The 18,041-nt window shown below is 41.5% G+C and overlaps 1 protein-coding gene and 1 non-coding gene across 2 annotated transcripts in view; both read left to right on the top strand.

Moving 5' to 3' along the window:
* The window catches only part of HIVEP3 (HIVEP zinc finger 3), a 651,964-nt gene that overhangs the window by 224,752 nt on the left and 409,171 nt on the right, over nucleotides 1–18,041 (top strand). The gene's annotated exons all lie outside the window — the stretch shown is intronic.
* LOC130454094 (U6 spliceosomal RNA) lies at nucleotides 10,193–10,299 on the top strand. Its single transcript, XR_008911778.1, has one exon. It is a non-coding gene; the product is annotated as a U6 spliceosomal RNA (small nuclear RNA).

Below are 18,041 nucleotides of genomic sequence, written 5' to 3'. Positions count from 1 at the left end.
GCCTTCTAAATATAGCCATTATCAGACTGGGCTCGTGCCACCAATAAGGTCACAGCTTGCTGATCTCTATTGCTTCTTTCTATAAGAGCATTTCAGAGCATTTCAGTGTTTTCTTTTTCATAGCATTGGGGGGAGGGAAAAAAACCCTTTAAAATGTTGGTGAGGTGGCCTATATTCACTTGGAAGATATTTACAGTGCTCTAGTCTGATCCCTCCTTAGAGAAAAGGAGACTGAAGTTAGGTATGGCCCCAGTGGAAGATAGTTGAATTTTCTCTTTAGTGCTCTGAGCTATAATGCTTTATACTGCCCAGTTCATTCAAGGTCAAGAGGTCAGATATTCTGTTTTAGATGACTTGGCCTGAGTTTGGGGCTACATGTCCCATCCAGATTGAGTCAGAGTTGGAAGGGGCCTCAGAGGCCAACTAGCTCAATTCATACCTGAACAGGAATCCCCTCTACAGCCTTTCTAATGAGTCATTGTTCAGCCTCCTCTTAGAAACCTCCAGTAATAATAGGGAACTCCCTTCCAAGGAAGCCCATTGCACTTTTCTACTGCTCTACTTGTTAGGAAGTTTTTCTTTAAATCCACTTCTCTGTAACATATATTCTCAGTGCTTCTCCTACAGCTAAGAAAAAATCCAGACCTTGTCATATTTTGCTTGGGATGAGTTGTCCCTTATTTTGGGAGTAGACTAGGTGTGGAAGGAGTCCCCACAGCTATAAGTCGTGGGTCTCACAGAGACATCAATTGTCCTAGGTGAAGATGTCAGAAAGAGGCTATATGTATAGTGGACAGAGCTCTGATCTTGGATTGGAAGAAAACCTGAGTTCAAATCTCATATCAGCCAGTTATCGACTGGATAAGACCCTGGGCAAGTCACTTAATTTTTATATGCCTCAGTTCTCTCAACTATAAGATGAGGGGATTGGACTTTTTGTCCTCAAAGGGTCTTTCCAGTTCTAAATCTATGATCTATGAAGTTCAAATGATGTAAAAATGTATCAAAGGTAAAATTATTTGGGAATCGTTCAGCAAGTTTGATGCTGCTGAAACATATATTTGTCCCTTTGATATAAATTGTCCTCCTGGCAGTTTTATGGCAACACCATCAGCTGGACAGCTCCTGTCATAGAATTTCTGATGTCAGTGTTTTTACTTTGTGGCTTAGCTTGAGTCTGGTCCAGTGTGATTAACATTTTAACTATTATTATTGTATTATTGAAATTTTTATCAGTCATTCCATTTCCTTTCAGATTGATTTCCTACACTTGGAAGTATGGTTATTACAGTAAGGGCTGGAGGATTTTCTAGTTGAATGCATCTCTGATTTTTATCAGAGGCAACCTGTTATATTGGATAATGTTGGACTTGGAGTTGGGAACCTGGACTTAAATCCTTTGGGAACTTACTGGCTGTGGATTCATGGACAAGTCAATTAATCTCTCATAGACTCACTTTCTTGCCTGGAAAATAAAGATAACAAGAGTTGGGTTCCTTAATTCCTAGGGCTGTGGTGAGGATCCAGTGATGTAACACATCTGTGCAAGCCTAAATAATGCACCATGTCAGTGGGAATTGGTGTGTTGGTGGCAATGATGGTGGTGGCAATGTTAGAAAGCCTTAGCCTTCATGATCTTTTCTCCACAATTTTTCCACCTTTATTTTCCATTAATCCCCTTCTTGCAGTCTATCTTGTAGTCAAGCTGGAATACCAGCTGTTTTATTGGGTTCTCCCATGCTCTATACATTCAGAAAATAAGGTTCATTTTGCTAGATTGTAAAATTTACTGGACTTCTTGTAGTACTGCCCATGAAATTCCCTCTGTCACCTCTGGCCATGATTCATACTTTCTCCCTTCTTGTTTCTGTCTCCTAGCTTCCCTGCCTTCCTTCAAGTCTCAGCTAAAATCCCACCTTCTATAAGAAACACTTCTAAGCCCTCCTTCCTTCATATTCATGTTTTCCCTCTGAGATGATTTCCAATGTATCCTTTATCTATCTTACTTGTCCATAGTTATTTGCATTTTATCTTCTTCCGTTAAACTGTGAGCTCCATGAGAGCAGAGACCATTTTTTTTAGTCTTTATTTTTAATCCCCAGTGCTCAGCTCAGCGTCTGGCCCCTGGTGGACATTTAATAAATACTTATTGATTTGACTTAATACAGTGAAAAGAATACTGGCTTTGAAGTCAGAAGACCTGGGTTTAAATCTTGCCTTTGACAGTTGCTGCCTGTATGACCTTGATCAAGTCACTTCAACTGCTCGAATTTTGGTTTCTTCCTCTATTAAATAAGGGAGCTAGTTCAGGTGGCTTGTGAGAAGTCCCTTCAAACTCTTAAATCTATAATCCTGTAGTTTTACAAGTGTCAAGTTCCTCTGGTGGGCACAGCAGTGCATATAGTTCTTACAATGGAAATCTCTTTCATTGCAAATATAAGCTACTTAAATGGATACTTAACTTACAGAAAAAGGAAAAGAAAATGCCTCCCTGGAAAGTACGATCATCTGCTTCAGCCTTCAAAGAAAGTTATTTTTTCTGTGGTGAGAGTATTAGTAATTTAAAATTTACCCTAGCATCAGCCCCCTGTGCCATTCCCACTTTCTATGGAATAGAATTTGAGAGGCTGCTTAGCAGAGTGGAAAGAGCAGTGGATTTGGAGGCAAAGAAACTGGGTTCATATTGTAGCTAGGTTACTTTCTGCCTCTGTGACCTTGGGTACTCTTCTTTAGTGCTCTTTCCTTCTCTGAAAATGAGGAGGAAGATGGACTCAGTGATCTACAAGGTTCCTTCCCACTCAAATTCTAGGATCTTGTTTAATGAGGTTAATGATAAATCATCTCATTTGATCCTCAATATCCCTGGAAAGTATGTAATATTAGTATCTCCATTTTATAGAAGAGGAAACTGAGGCATACAATGACTAATTGACTTGTCCAGGGCACACAGCTAATATCTAATAATAGATGTAGGATTTGAACTTAGGTCTTCCTGACTCCATATCTAGTACTCTCTTCACTGCTCAACCCAGCTGCCTGGCCTGCAAAAATGAATGAAAACTGGAGAGCATGGGAGGATCCAGGAAAATATTTGGTATTCCAGTTTGCCAGCAAGATAGAATACATGAAAGGGATTAATGGGAAATAAAAAATGAAAAGGTTATTGGAAACAGATAATAAAGGCTAAGGAATTTGTGCTTGATCTCAGTGGCACTAGGGAGAGAAGACCTGAAAATCTGGGTGTAGAAGAATGACAGATAGATGTCTGTCTGGAAGGATGATGATGTGCTTACTGGATAGTCCTTTGCCTCAGATGGGTCTAGCAGAGCAAGCTGTCACTAAAACTATGCTCCACCTTGCACATAGTCCATGTTCAACGAATGGTTGCTCAACTGAACTGGATTAAAAGTAACAGGAGCTCAGAGAAGATATCCCTTTGAAAATGTCTAGTAGCTCCAGTGCCTTCTCTGTTATGAAGTTAAGAAGTCCAGAGTAGGACCTGAAATGATAAATTGGGAGAAGATGCTTCTAGTCCCACCTCTGAGGATGATTTCCCAGTGATCCTTAGCAGTTCACTGCAGCTCTCTGGGCCTTGAGTGCTGTGCAGGTAAGGGTTGGCATGATAAGAATGGAATCTTACCTGAGGAGTTTACAATGAGCTCATTATATTCCTTTGGGAAAGATATTGAGCAACCCAGCAATGATGCAATGAGGAGAGAAGGAGGAAAAGAGAGGAGAAGAGAATTGAAGAGGAGAGAGAAGAGGGGACAAGAAAATGAGAAAGAAAGGAAAAAGAGGGACATAAAACTTTCTGGCTTCATCTACTAAAACTCATACTTTTATAATAGGGGCTTTAAAGGGTACAAACCTCACTCTTTCCAACAATACCCATAGGCCAGAAACTGCATACTTTATTATACCCATTTTTCATATGAGTAAGTATTAGTATATTTGAGGGGTTCTTAACCTTTTTGTGTCATGTCCCCTTTTGATAGTCAATCTGGTGAGGCATCTGGACCCCTTCTGAGAATATCTTATTAAATTTTTTTTAACTCATTCTTGCTGTCTTAGTATCAAGACAAAAATTGCAAGGGCTAGGCAATAAGGGTTAAGTGATCTGCCCAGGGTCACATATCTAGGAAGTGTCTGAGATCAGATTTAAATCCTGGTCCTTCCAACTCCAGGCCTGGCACTCTATCCTCTATGCTATCCAGCTTCCCCAGAATAATTTTAAATGCATAAAATAAAATGCACCAGACTTCAAGGGAATCCAATTATATTGAAATATAATGATAAAAATATGTCTGTATTTTAAAACCCAGCACATTTATGGACCTAGGTTAAGAACCCCTGGTATGATAGAAAGAACCCTGAAGTTGGTGGCAGAGAATATGGATTCAAAACCTAATTCTAATACTTACTACCTGTGGGACTTTGATCAAATGCTCTCCTATTTATGGTCCTCTGTTTTCCTTATCTGCAAGCCTTAAAAATTCTATATAAATGTAAGCTATTGTTATTATTAGCAGAGAACTCCAAAAGTTATCCTGCATTAGGTTGAAAGGGTATGGGTCTAGATTAAATCTGATTTTTATTATAAGATTCAACTTCATCAGATAGTCACCAAGTCTTGCTGGCTTATTAATGAATACTACTGTTAAGACATCAACTTCTTAGATTAGTATTCTATGTGATTATACCCTAAACCATAGAGAGACTATATAGCTTGCTAGAGAATCAGAGACATTAGATACCAGTCTTGCCCCTAACATATTCAGGCTATGTGACCTTGGGCAAGTCACTATACTCTCCAAGTTCAATGTAACTTTCCAGTACTCAGAGTTGTACATCTTAGTGTAAATATTGATTTGCATCAAGATATAACATTTACTCTTTGGGAGTTTCGCAAATCAGTGTGGATTTGGAGTACAAGGATCTGGGTCCAAATCCAAGTTCTGTCACTTGATACCTCTGTGATCTGTGGCAAGATGATGAACATCTCCAGGCTTCAGTTTCTTCATTTGTAAAATGAGAAGGGTTAGCCTTAATGGCCTCCTAGGTCCTTTCCCCTCTAAACTCATGAGCCATACTTGTCAGATTCTATTTTTTGTGGGTAACAGCTTCAAGTGTCATTTTGTTGTCAATGCTAGATGATGATGATGATAATGACAACTCCTATATCTATAAGTCTTAACACTTTACAAAGCATTTTCCTCCCAGGATCCCTGTGAGGAAAGAAGTACAAATGCCATCACCCTCATTTTCCAGATGAGGAAACAGATATCAGGGAAGGAAAGGAATTATTCAAGGTCTCCTGTCAAAGTAAAGACTTAGACTTAGACTATCAGGCTCCCAGGCAAGATTGGCTTGTCCTCCACCTGAGCTGATACTGGTGTTTTGTCCACTTACCTCTATTGTCAATCAGTCAATAAACATTTGTCAAGGACCTACTATGTGTCAGACACTCTGTGGATACAAAAAGAGACAAAGGACTGTCCCTGCTCTCAAGGTGCTCCCAGTCTCCTGGGGGAGTTGGACGAGGCTTTCTATAGAAAGGGAGGATCCAGTTCAGACTTAAAAGACACCAAGAAGCTTGACAGGTCCAGCTGAGGAGGGAGAGTGTTGTAGGCATGGGGGACTGTGAGTCAAATTGCCCAGAGTTGAAAGGTGGGGAGTGTCTTGTTCTTGGAACACCAAGAAGGCCAGTGCCACTGGAGCAAGGAATATATATATCAATAAGGAAGGTATAAGAAGACCAGAACGACAGGAGGGTGCTAGCTTATGAAGGGCTTTGAGTGCCAAAATTTTTGGATCCTAGAAGTTATAAGCAGCCACTGGAGTTTATTTGGGGGGGGGTTGGTGGGAAGGGGGGTAGTCAGGCCTGGGCTTTAGCAAGATCTCTTTGACAGTTGAATGGAGGAAGGACTGTAGTGGAGACTTGAGGCAGACAGACCCACTAACAGACTGTTGCAATAATCCACGGATGATATGATGAGGGCCTACACTAGAGTGATGGCAGTGCTGGAAGAGAGGTCTTAGTAATAGATTAGATATGGGAAGAGGGAGGCAAGAGAGAGTGAAGAATCCAGGATGACTCTTCAGCTTTGAACCTACTGGCTGGGAAGATAGCATTGCCCTCTATAGTAGTGTAGAAGAGAGAAGGAGAAAGAGGAGAGAGAGCCAGAGCCAGAGAGATGGGAGGTAGGGGGCAGGGGAGAGAGAGGTTAAGGGCAAGATAGTGAGGTACTGGAGATTGCCAGACTGGTGCTAAATTGCCTCGCCTTGGCTCTTTACATGACTTGGACAGAGATGAGACCAGAAAGGATGGTCTGAGGGCAAGGAAGGCAGTAAAGGCTGTAGTTTCAGGAGCGCTCTCCTTCCCAAGGAATTGGGGCTTTTGAAAGGTTTTTCAAAACAGTGGAGGAGTTCAGAAAAGTGCTGAATTTATGCCTGATGGACTTCCAGGGGGGATAAGGGGAAGTTTCTAAACCCTTGGCAAACCCCTGCTTTCTATCTGCTTAATTATCCCAGGACTTAAAACTGGCAAGAAGAATAATACTCTCATTAATCTTCATCCAGCTTCTCTGGCAACTCAGATGAAGTAGCTATTTGAAGGGGCTTTGCTTATCTGAATGCTGGTTAATGGGTCGAAGTCAGGCAGTCAGCTCTGGTGTGTGAGGAGGGGGGGAGAGAGAGAGAGAGAGAGAGAGAGAGAGAGAGAGAGAGAGAGAGAGAGAGAGAGAGAGAGAGAGAGAGAGAGAGAGAGAGAGAGAGAGAGAGGTCTGCCATGCTGCCTGCTTTAGCTGGCCCTTATATTTCTTTGTTGAGGGGGAGAGGGTCATTTTGGGGGGCAGCTGTAGGCTAGCCATTACCTCCCAACTGTGTAGTAGGGGGGCAGCTGTCAGGGTGACTATAGGGAAGGGTGACTATAGGGAAAGGCTTGTCCCACTCAGGCCTGTCGGTTCTGACAAAGGAAGGAAGAGGTGTGTAATGGATTTTCAAGAACAGGATGTTGTCATGGTATCATGAAATCTCCTGAAGAAGAGGAGCTTCTGACAGGTATCAGGGAAAGCTAGTCACAGACTTGTCACCTGCCTTCAGTGTTATGGAAGAGGGATTAGACATGTTCAGCTTAGCCTCAGAGAGCAGAGCCAGGAACAATGAATGAGAATGGCAAAAGGGCAGAGCTTCCTGACAAGTGAGATGGCTGAAGCCTGCCTTAGAGGAGTCAGTGAATTCCCTGTCACTGGGGATCTTGAACCAGAGGTTGGATACATTTTTTTTAACATATTCTGGTTTATGGTTTCTTACAGGAAGCTAGACAGCATATGGTGGATAGAACACTGGACTTGCAATCAAGATCTGAGTTCAGATCCTACCCCAGCCACTTATTAACTGTGTAATCCTGGTAGTCATTTCATTTTTTTCAGCCTCAGTTTCCTAATCTAGAAAATGGGGATAATAATAGCTGTCCCAGGTTTATAGTGGGGATCAAATGAAATAATGTATATCATGTGTTTTACAAATATTTAAATACTATATAACTTTTATTATTATTGTTGCCATTTTTGCATGATGTTGGAGGGAGGATACCTCCTCAGAAATGAGTTGGATCAGCTGACCTCTAAGATCTCTGAGATTCTGTTTATCAGCATCAAGAACCCTTTAATATCCTGCTGTCATTCCCATGTGATGGTTACCTGCCAAATGGAAGGCCAAACTTGTTTTAGCCACTAATTGGTCTGGATTCCAGACATAGGTTAAATATCAATACAGAGATAGAAAGAGATCATTTGATTTTTATTTTAACCTCCCTAGGGCTCACTCTCCATACCTATAAATTGAGGGGGTTAGATGAGCAATCAACTAATTAACAAATGTCCATTAAGCACTTACTGTGTGCCAGCACCGAGGATAAGAAGACAGGCTAATGATTTTAAAGGTCCCTCAGCTGGAGAAAGAAAGTATCTTCCTTTGAGAGGTTTTAGAACTTGAAAGATGAAGTTGACAGACCCCTCTCTGTTCTCCATTGTTATGATTAGTCAGACTCTTTAGGACATTCAAATAGGCTTTTCCTCTGCAGGCAAAGTAAGCTGTCCTGCCCCTTCCCTCTCATGCCACCTCCTCCTTTTCCTGGCCTTTCTACATAGGTACCTCCATCCTGGCTTGTTGCTGCCCCCTCCTGCTGGGGTCCTACTACGGGTATGGGAGCTTCCCTTTATAGCCTGGAATTGAAAGAGACCTCATTCCCCCTTGCCTAGAAGGTTGAAGCCTGGGAGAAGTCCTCCAGCTGGGGAGATTGGGCCTCAAATTAAGTGCATTTTCCCAGGGGAAAAAAAAGGACAGATTTGGTCATGCCAAAATGTGCTCAAAATAGAGCAAAACAAAACAAAAAACCTTCAGTGGCCTCATGTTGAAAACCCTTTGCCCGGAATTCAACATCCCCCCAGGAAACGGTACCAGCCCAAGTTTCTAGGCCTGTATCATGTCACTCTGGGCCATGGTACATTGGACTTCATTGTGCTACCTGAATATGACTTACAGTTTGGCCTCCTTTCCTTTGCTCATGCTGCCCCCCTTAGTAGCTATTTGACAATGAGCAAGTCACTTAACCACTCTGGGAAAATGGGAATAATGCTTCCACTTTCCCACCTGGCCAGAAGGTTTTTAGGAAAGCTTGCTTTAAACCCCAAAGAACTCTAGAAAAGGAAGGAATTAGTATTACCCTGGATTGCTTTCAACTTTGTGGTAGACACTTCAAAATGTTTCACAAATGAATAAGAAACATTGTTAAATATTATAGTTACCTTTTATACTATTACTACAAATTAGTGAATGAAACATTGTTAGACATTATGGTTACTATTACCACCACACTGTGCTCCAGCAAAATTCTGGGGTAAACAGGTTGCTGGCCTGGGAAAAGCCTCCACATGGGAAGGTGTTTCTGTAGGAAAATTCATTCTGAGTTCCAAACAACCATTGGGAATAATAGTATAGCCCCTGGGCAACCTCATGGGGTTAATAGTTTCATAAGAGTCAGGACCAAAGACACTAGATTTGGATCATGGGAGCTAAACAGCATTGAATTAAATTCCCTCATTTTACACAATGAAGAAACTGAGGCTCACGGAACAGAAGTTACTCGCTCATACTCATAGATAAAAGCAGGATTGGGATTGGGACCCAGGACCATTTCCCCTCCCCTTGCCCAGAACACAATTTAGTATTGCTTTTACTGTCACTCATTTCGTCTGAACCTTCAACTAAATTGTAAAATTCTTGGGCCAGTGACTGTAGGCACCTTGTATTCCCTTTCAATGTCCCTTAGGTGTTATACTAGAGAGATACAGACACTTTGTAAGTACTTGGGAGTGAATAAATACAAGGCCTATGTTTACATACTCTGGTACACAGTTTCCATAAGAGCCCAGGAATCATATAATTGACAGATTTAGTAACTGAGGGCAATGGGGTTTGTGTGTGCATGTTTGGGGGTGGTGGTGAGGAATGTCAGCTCTTTCAGAGACATGTGGAGGGCCTGAATATACATTAAGATCATCTGAAAAGAGTTAGGAAGGGTTGCCCACTCCTTGCTAGAGTCCTTGGCATGATGACCCCAGGGGTCTCCTGTCAAAGTGATCTTTTAAAAGTATGGATCTGACCAAGTCATGCCCCTTCCCCCCTCAATCTGCTCTAGTGGCTCCTCTTCAGCTCTAGGATCAAATAGAAAACCATCCGGCATTTAAGTCCTTTAAAGCCTGACTGCTCCCTGCCTTTCTAATCTTATATCTTGCTGCCTTCCATGTACTCCTTTTTTAAAATCCTTACTTCTGACCTAGTATCAATCCTTTAAAATAAAAAAAAAACAGAAAACTCTACCTTCTTAGAATAGAAACCAAGTATCAGGTCCAAGGTTGAAGAGCAGTAAGGGCTAGATGAATGGGGTTATCTGAGTTGTCCAGGACCACACAGCTAGGGAGTGTCTGAGGCCCAATTTGAATCTAGGATGTCCTAATACCAAGCCTGGTGCTATATTCACTGAGCTACCTATCTACCCCTTCTAAGAGAGATCAGCAAGAGCTAAGTAATTAGGGTCAAGTGATTTGCTCTGGGTCTCATAACTTGGAAGCATCTGAGGCCAAATTTGAACCCAGATCTTCCAGACTCCAGACCTGGTGCTCTGTCTACTGTGCTTGCTTCAGCAGCACATATACAAAAATTGGAATGATACAGAGAAGATTAGCATGGCCCCTGCACAAGGATGACATGCAAATTCATGAAGCAATCTGTCTACTATGCCACCTAGATGCCCCCATGTTCTCTTTAATTCAGTGACACTGGTCTCCTTGCTTTTTTTACCCCCATAAGACTTTCTCTTTCTCAGCTATGCATCATGCCTGGACATCTCTCCTTCCTTAACTCTACCTTCTGGCTTTCCTCAAGTCCCAAATCAAATGCTAACTTCTACAAGAAGCCTTTTATGATCCCTCTTAGTTCTAGTGTCCTCCCTCCTAGACTATCTCTAATTGGTTCTCTATCTGCATTTATTCTGTATGGGCAAAGCTGTCTCCCCCATTGAACTGTAGTCTCCAACTATCTTTGACCTTGATTGGTATCACCAGTGCTTAGTATAGTGCCTGGCACACAACAGGCAATTAATAAATGCTTGTTGATTTGACTGTCTGGGCAGCCTCTTCTTAAACTGAGATTGGCACTATTGTTGCCAGAAATCCTAGTCTAGTTCTTCCTTTTCTTCCTCTTCTTTTCTCTTGCAGAATTTTTCCTCTTCTTCCACCTCCTCTCTTTCTGACAGAATATGCTTTCCCCCCTTACCTGTGATTGCTTTTCTTAGCTTGCCAAAGAGGCATGTGTGTGTGTGTGTGTGTGTGTGTGTGTGTGTGTGTGTTACACCCACTGGAACACTAGCCTTCCTGCTCACCTCTGTCTTTGACCCCTTCCTTTCAAGGAGTAATTTCAGAAGTTAGGGTGAGCACTTGGCTGACTTGTGCTTTAGGATAATTGGTATACAGCCTGCTAGATCTTGGGGGCCATGCCCCACATGTCTCTCTATGTGACAGCTTAAATGAGGGAGGCTTTAGGAAAAAGGAGGGAAAAAAAACCCAGCTGTCAGTGAAATTGTAGACTCTGCGTTGGAAGCATAATGAGCAATGCTTTCAGCTAGGAGCTGGACACATTCAAACAGATTCCAAATCCAAGAATGCCTTATTTCCCAGAGAGCAGGAATTTGACAAGTCTGGATTCAGGAATCTGCATCCTACAAACCCAGTGGAAATCACTGAACCTGAGCTAAGGTGTTTGATTTATTCAGGAGAAAGCCACTATGCAGTTTTTAGCTCTGGTCATTTGAATGCCATCACTGCTCTCTGGAAGAGGCCATATTCTTTAGCTAGAGGAGAATAGAGTTGGATCCAGAGTGAACTGGTGTTGTGAACAAAGGTCTCAAAATAAATGGGAATATCCACTTAACTCTGGGAACTTTGGGATCAGAATGAAATTTTCATGTTAGAAGAATCTGTTGTCATATCATCAGAGAATCTGAGAAAGAATGGCCTTCCAATCCAACCCATCCCTGGACAAAACTCCCCTCTACACCATCCTGGCCCATTCTATAAAGATCTCTAGTAAGGGGGACCTCAGCCTATCCTGAGAGAGACCACTTCACTTTGCAGTTGTCTGAATGTTAATATATTTTCCCCTTACATTGACCTCTTAGCTATTTTTATCTGTTACTAGTTCTGCCCACTGGGGCCAAGCAGAATAAAACCAATCCCTTTTCCACGTGAGAAATCTTCAAATATTTGATGGGAGCTATTAAGATCCCACCAGTTCCCTTGAATGGATCCTCTTATGACATGAGCTCTGTGTCCTTTACCATCCTGGGCACATTTCTTTGGGCATGCTCCAGGAGTTTGATAGAAAATGTTTAACAATTGTTTCTCAGGGACAGCAAGATATATATGTCTGGATTTTTAAGTTTAATCTGCATTTACCATCACTTTCTTAAGTTTAGAAATCAACAAAACAATGAGTGGAACCAGGATCTGTAACATTTGCTGATTTCTGAGTCGAAAATGCTGACACTGAAAACTTAACAATAGGCTCTCATGAGCTAGTATTAACTAGTTCCTCATCTTCTCTATCTTATTAATGTTCTTCCTAAAATGTAGTACCCAAAACTAAGCATACTTCTTAACAAAAAACAAAAACAAAACAAAAACAAAAATCAACCACAACTCTTACCTATTAGTAGCAATTCCAAGACAGAAGAATGGCAAGGGTAGGCAATGAGTGACAAGTGACTTGTCCAGGGTCACACAGCTAAGAAGTGCCTAGGGCCATATCTGAACCTGAGTCCTCTTGATTCCAGACGATGCTTTATCCACTGTGCTACCTAGGTTGCCTCTATATTTCTTAGTATGTGGTCTGATTGGGGGTTGGAGTGAACAGAGGGGTTGGAGCATTGAAAGACAACAGTTACCTCTGTAGGGCATCAAAATTTCGGCAAGGTAAACTTGAGAAATTGTGATACTGGTTTAGAGAGCTAAGTAATTCAATCTTCATCTTTTGCAGAAGTCAAAATGAAAAAATGGGCTCTGCAGAGTTTTATTTATGGCTTCATCAGGCAACCACGATTTTTTTAGTACTTTACTCTTAGCCCTTATGTTGTGTGTCCTTATCATTGCCAACTCTAATCTCACACTTTAAGACTCACCTTGCTACCAGTGATTTAGTACATTAAGCAAGTATTTCTCAGTGACTAGTTCTGTGTTAGGCAGCATACTGGGTGTTCAGAAGACAAGTTAAAAACAAATCAGTCTCCTCTCTCAAGGAGCTTATGTTCTGTAGTATTAGTTGGATTGGCATGGGAAGGACTAACATATACTACTGACAGTCCCTCCTCTCAGCTTCAAGTCTCTTCTCACTTCAATCCATCTAACACTCAGCTATCAAACAGATCCTCCTAAAGCTCCACCTCACATTTAAGCAATCCCTGTGACTTCCTATTACTTCTAGAATAAAATAAAATCCTCTATTTGACTGTTAAAATTCTTCAATACCTGACCCTTTCCTACTTTTGCAATGTTTTTTTTTTTTTAAATCCTTACCTTTTGTCTTAGAATGGCAGAAGGGTGGTAAGGGCTAGATGATTGGGAGTAAGTGACTTGTCCAAGGTCACATACCTAGGAAGTGTATAAAGTCAAATTTGAACCCAGGTCCTCCTGATTCCAGAACTGGTGCTCTTCCACTGTGTTCCCTAGCTGTGTTTTGCCAGTCTTCTTATCCTTTAGTTCTCTCCATGTATTCTGTGATCCAGTGACGGCCTCCTTACTTACTATTCCTTGAACAAGAAACTCCTACTTCCAAGTTGGGGCATATTTATTTGGTACCTCCCCCTATCTCCCCTACAACCTGTAATTCTCTCCTTTCTCATCCTTACCACCTGGTGTCTCTAGCTTTCTTTATTCTAGTCTCAGCTAAAATCTCAAAAGAAGTCTCTCACAGTTCTCCTATACTCTAGTTCCATCCCCATTGAGCCTGGCTCCATTTATCCTGTCTTTATCTTGTTTGCCACTGTGTGCATGTTATATATCCCTATTGGATACTTAGCACTTTGAGAGCAGGGACTGATTCCCCCAGCCCCTACCCCATTTCTTTATATTTCTGGTACTTAGTACAGGCTCTAGCACATGCCAAATGTTTCATAAATACTAGAGGAGAGACATAAAAACACAAAACTGAAAAAGTCAGCTCTAGCAACTGAGAGAAGAGGTGCTCCTTGAGTAGTATGCAACATCTGAACTGGGCCCTGAAGGATGAGACAGATGAGGAGGACATAAAGAGACATATTATAGAAGGAGGATGGTGGAGTAGTGCTATGTGTGAGGAACAGAAGTAGCTGGCTCAGCTTTGAACAGCTCAGATCATCAGGACGTTTTCTTTATATTGAAATCCTCTTTGTCAATTCCATTCTACTCATTATTCCTCCTGCCAGGAACTTTGTATTTCATCCTCTCCCCTTCCCCCAAGATTTCATCCCTAGAGGTCTCATTGATGAATGTCTTCCATGAATAATTACTAACTAGATTGTCTCTATCCACTGCAGATGGGGTGATGTAATTGTATTGAAACAGAAAAGGCCACCTCTTGAGCTGGGAGACAGTAATAGAGGGAAGCCAGTTGGATGAATATATAAGTAAGTTCTGTAATGGAGAAGATACTCCTTCCTTGGTTTAGTCAAATTAGCCTGGTAGCTCATCCCTGGACATAATAGGCTTTTGCCCAACTTGACTCCTGGGTCTGGAATGCGCTCCCTCTTCACCTCTGCCATTGATTTCTTTCTGGGCCCAGCTCTGATACCCCCTCCTACACAAAGTCTTTCCTGATTCCCCTTCCTAGGTGTTAACACTCTCCCTCTATTGAAAAGTCCTTTAAATATTATAGGCAGTGCGATGGAGTGGGTAATACCACTGTTTGGAAATCAGGAAGACCTGGATTTGAATGCCACCTCATACACTTAGTAGCTATGTGAGCCTGGCAAAAATACTTAACCCCTCTGAGCCTCAGTGTCCTCATCTGGATGATAAAAATAACACTGATCTTACAGGGTTGTTCGAAGGTGCAGACCAGGTAATCTAGGTAAAATGTCTGACAACCCTCATGAATGTGGGTTATTATTACTGTTGTCATTATGAATGCTTACTTGGTATTTACCTGTGTATAGTATATAAGGATACGTACCCCCATCCTCATGTAAGCTCCTAAAGGACAGGGACCATATCACTTCTGTCTTTGTATCCCTAGCAGAGTACTTTATATACAGTAGGTGTTTAATAAATACTTATTGAAACAACTGGCCCCTGCCTGGACAGTGATGAATTGAACCTGGGTGCTGAAGGAGTGAATTGGACAGAACTCAATGTCCTTTGGCATGTGCTCCCAAAGGATTCCCTGAAGAGTGGGATAGAAAAGCACTGTGCTGTGTGCTTGGCAGGCTTGAAACCACATAGAACCTGGCAGTGCTTTCTGAGGATTTGGGAGCAAAAAAGCAGACTCCCTAGGTAGTTATTTATAGAGTCAGCAGCAGTAATGATCAGGCAGAAAAATAAATTATATCTTAGCTAAACCTGAAATAACTTTCCTCTTGCAACCCCTTGCATTCCACATGGGCTCCATGCATACCATGTGCTCCCTGGGGGGTTACTGGAAGCCAAAACTTGGTGGTGTCATGGGCTTATTTATGCTTTTACTAAGGCCCTAGAGTAGTGAAGTGCAGCAGGAAGGGAGTTTCTGCCTGGAGAATGGGGATTATTCTTGTCTGGATAAATTCCCCACCCTCCCTCGATGGAACTGAAGAGGTCAGTGGTCACCTCTTGGATCCCCTCCGCATGCCTTAACAACTTATGGTACAAAGTAGTGCTGGAAGGAAATGTTAAGAGGGCCAACCTGGAGTATGAAACAAGTTCAGGCTGAAGCTGAATCATCAAATCCAGTGCAGGCTGAGCAGAAGGTCATTTACCAAGACTTTCCCTTTGCCCCTTCAGAGTCATCTTGGAAAAATACTGTGAAGAAACTAGTTGTGGCTCAGTTTTCACCAGCCCTCAATTTTTACCAGCTGCTCCTTGCTCTGACCCCAAGAGAGCATGACCACTACTTGACCTTGATATTATAGGCATCTGGCTGGATTTGACCCTCAGGACCTAGTTAATGATCACCTGATTAGATGGAGTCAGCAATGGAGTTCAGGCATTGTTTGTCCCCTTTTTCTCACCTTCCTGCTTCCTCTCCTCTCTGCAAATGAACACTTCCCCCCAGACTGCTCATCTGACCAAAAAATGTTTATGATCTACTCTTCTAAGCTATTAGAATTCCAAGTCTTTTAATTTCTTCTTCGCCCTCTGGGGTTTTAGCTCTATCCCTTGTTATTTAGCTCAGAGCAGACCCTGAGACCCAGGGCAGGACAGTGTAGTGGATAAGTAGATAACTTAGAGGAAGGAAGGAAACAGACATTTATGAAATACTTCATATGTGCCAGGCACTGTGCTAAGCCCCGGAGATACAAATACAAGCAAAAAACAACAACACTACCTACCTTTTGGCCTAGAATTGATACTAAGTGTTGATTCCAAAGTAGAAGAGTGGTAAGGGCTTGTTTGGTTAAGTGACTTGTTCATAGTCACATAGCTAGGAAGTATTTGAGGTCAAATTTGAACCCAGGACCTCCCATCTCCAGGCCTGACTCTATCCATTGAGCCACCTAGTTGCCTCAGGAGCTTTTATACTAATGGGGAAAGCTATCACACCTGGGGAATGGCATGTGAGATGAGGGTGAGAAGAAAGAACCCAGCATGGAGGCATGGTTTTGAAGTGGGGAAAGACAAGAACAAGGCTGGGTAAAGAATGAAGGCAAGCTGGCTGTGTGTCTTCACAAAAATGAAGGAGGACCTCACCCATGTGAAGAGTGGGACAAGCCTTGCAGAGGGAAGTTCCACAGTGAGCAGGCTACAGGAATGGTTGGATGATCGCACAAGCTGATGGAAGTTTCAGGATGAGATAGCAGGAGAGATGTGTTTTTGAAGTCCAAAAGATTGGGAACTGGGCCAGAGTCAGACATAGCTATGTGATCATGAATAAGCTTCTCAATGCAAGAGCTTTAGTTTCCTCATCTGTAAATGGAGATAATATCTGTAGTCCTATGGTCTCTGCAACATGGAGTTGGTATGAAGTCTTCTATAACTCTTAAAGTGATTTTATATATGCATATATATTTATATATACATATATATATACATGTCAGCTACTCTCATTCTTACCTTCTTTTCAGGTTGTATATAGCTCAATAAGGGAAGATTTCACGAGTAAAAATGATGATAACAATATGGGCTGATGGAAAATATTAAATGTTATTCTTTTTTAATTGAATTTCATTTTCCAGTTACATGTAGAAACAATTTTTGACCATTGTTTTCTGACATTTTGCTATTCAGATGCTCTCCCCTCCTCCGGTATTATACCAGTGCTTTTATGCAATAAATGTCTCCACATTTGCCATGTCATGACTGAAGATACATCACATATACAATGAAAAACTTATGAAAGAAATAAAGTGAAAGGTGACATGGTTTGATGTGTAGTTAGATATTAAAAGTTCCTTCTTTGTGGAGAACTTTTTTTTTATCATAAGTCCCTTGGTGTTATCTTGAAACCTTGTTTTGCTGATAATAGTTTGGTCCTTCACAGTAGACTGTACAATATTTCTGTTAGTATTTTCTTGGTTCTGCTAACTTCATTTTGCATCAGTTTATATGTCTTTCTAGGTTTTTCTGAATGTGCCCTATTCATTAATTATTACTTCTGGTGCAAGAATTTTCCATTGCAACCATATTCCACAACTTGTTTGTCTGTTCACCAATTGATGGATAACCCTCTGAGTTTCTAATTTTTTTGCCACTACAAAAAGAGTTTCTAAAAATATTTTTGTACAAGGGGATTCTTTCCTCTTATCCCTGATCTCTTTGGAATATAGAGCAGTAATGGTATTGCTGGAAAAAAGGATATGTATAGTTTTAAGGTCCTTTTGGCATGGTTCCATATTGCTCTCCAGAATGGTTGTATCAGTTCACAGTTGGACCAACCACTCTTGGTTGTCCCAATTTGGGGTCCCAATTTTCCCACCTCCCCTCCAACATTTGTCATTTTCATTTTTGGTCATATTAGCCATTCTGATAGTCATGAATGAGGTGGTATCTCAGAGTTGTTTTAATTTGCATTTCTCTAATCAATAGTGATTTGGAGCATTTCCTCCTATGACTATAGATAATTTAAATTACTTCATTTGAGAACTGCCAGTTCATATTTTTTTTATTTTTAAAAAATCCTTACCTTCTGTCTTGGAGTCAATACTATGTATTGGATCCAAGGCAGAAGAGTGGTAAGAGCTAGGCAATGGGGCCAGATTTGAACCTAGGACCTCCCATCTCTAGGCCTAACTCTCAATCCACTGAGCCACCCAGCTGCCC

This window comes from Monodelphis domestica, chromosome 4 (assembly GCF_027887165.1).
Source record: "Monodelphis domestica isolate mMonDom1 chromosome 4, mMonDom1.pri, whole genome shotgun sequence".
Classification (NCBI taxonomy): Eukaryota; Metazoa; Chordata; class Mammalia; order Didelphimorphia; family Didelphidae; genus Monodelphis; species Monodelphis domestica.
Note: the sequence above shows the minus strand (reverse complement) of the source record. Positions and strands in the feature narration are given on the sequence as shown.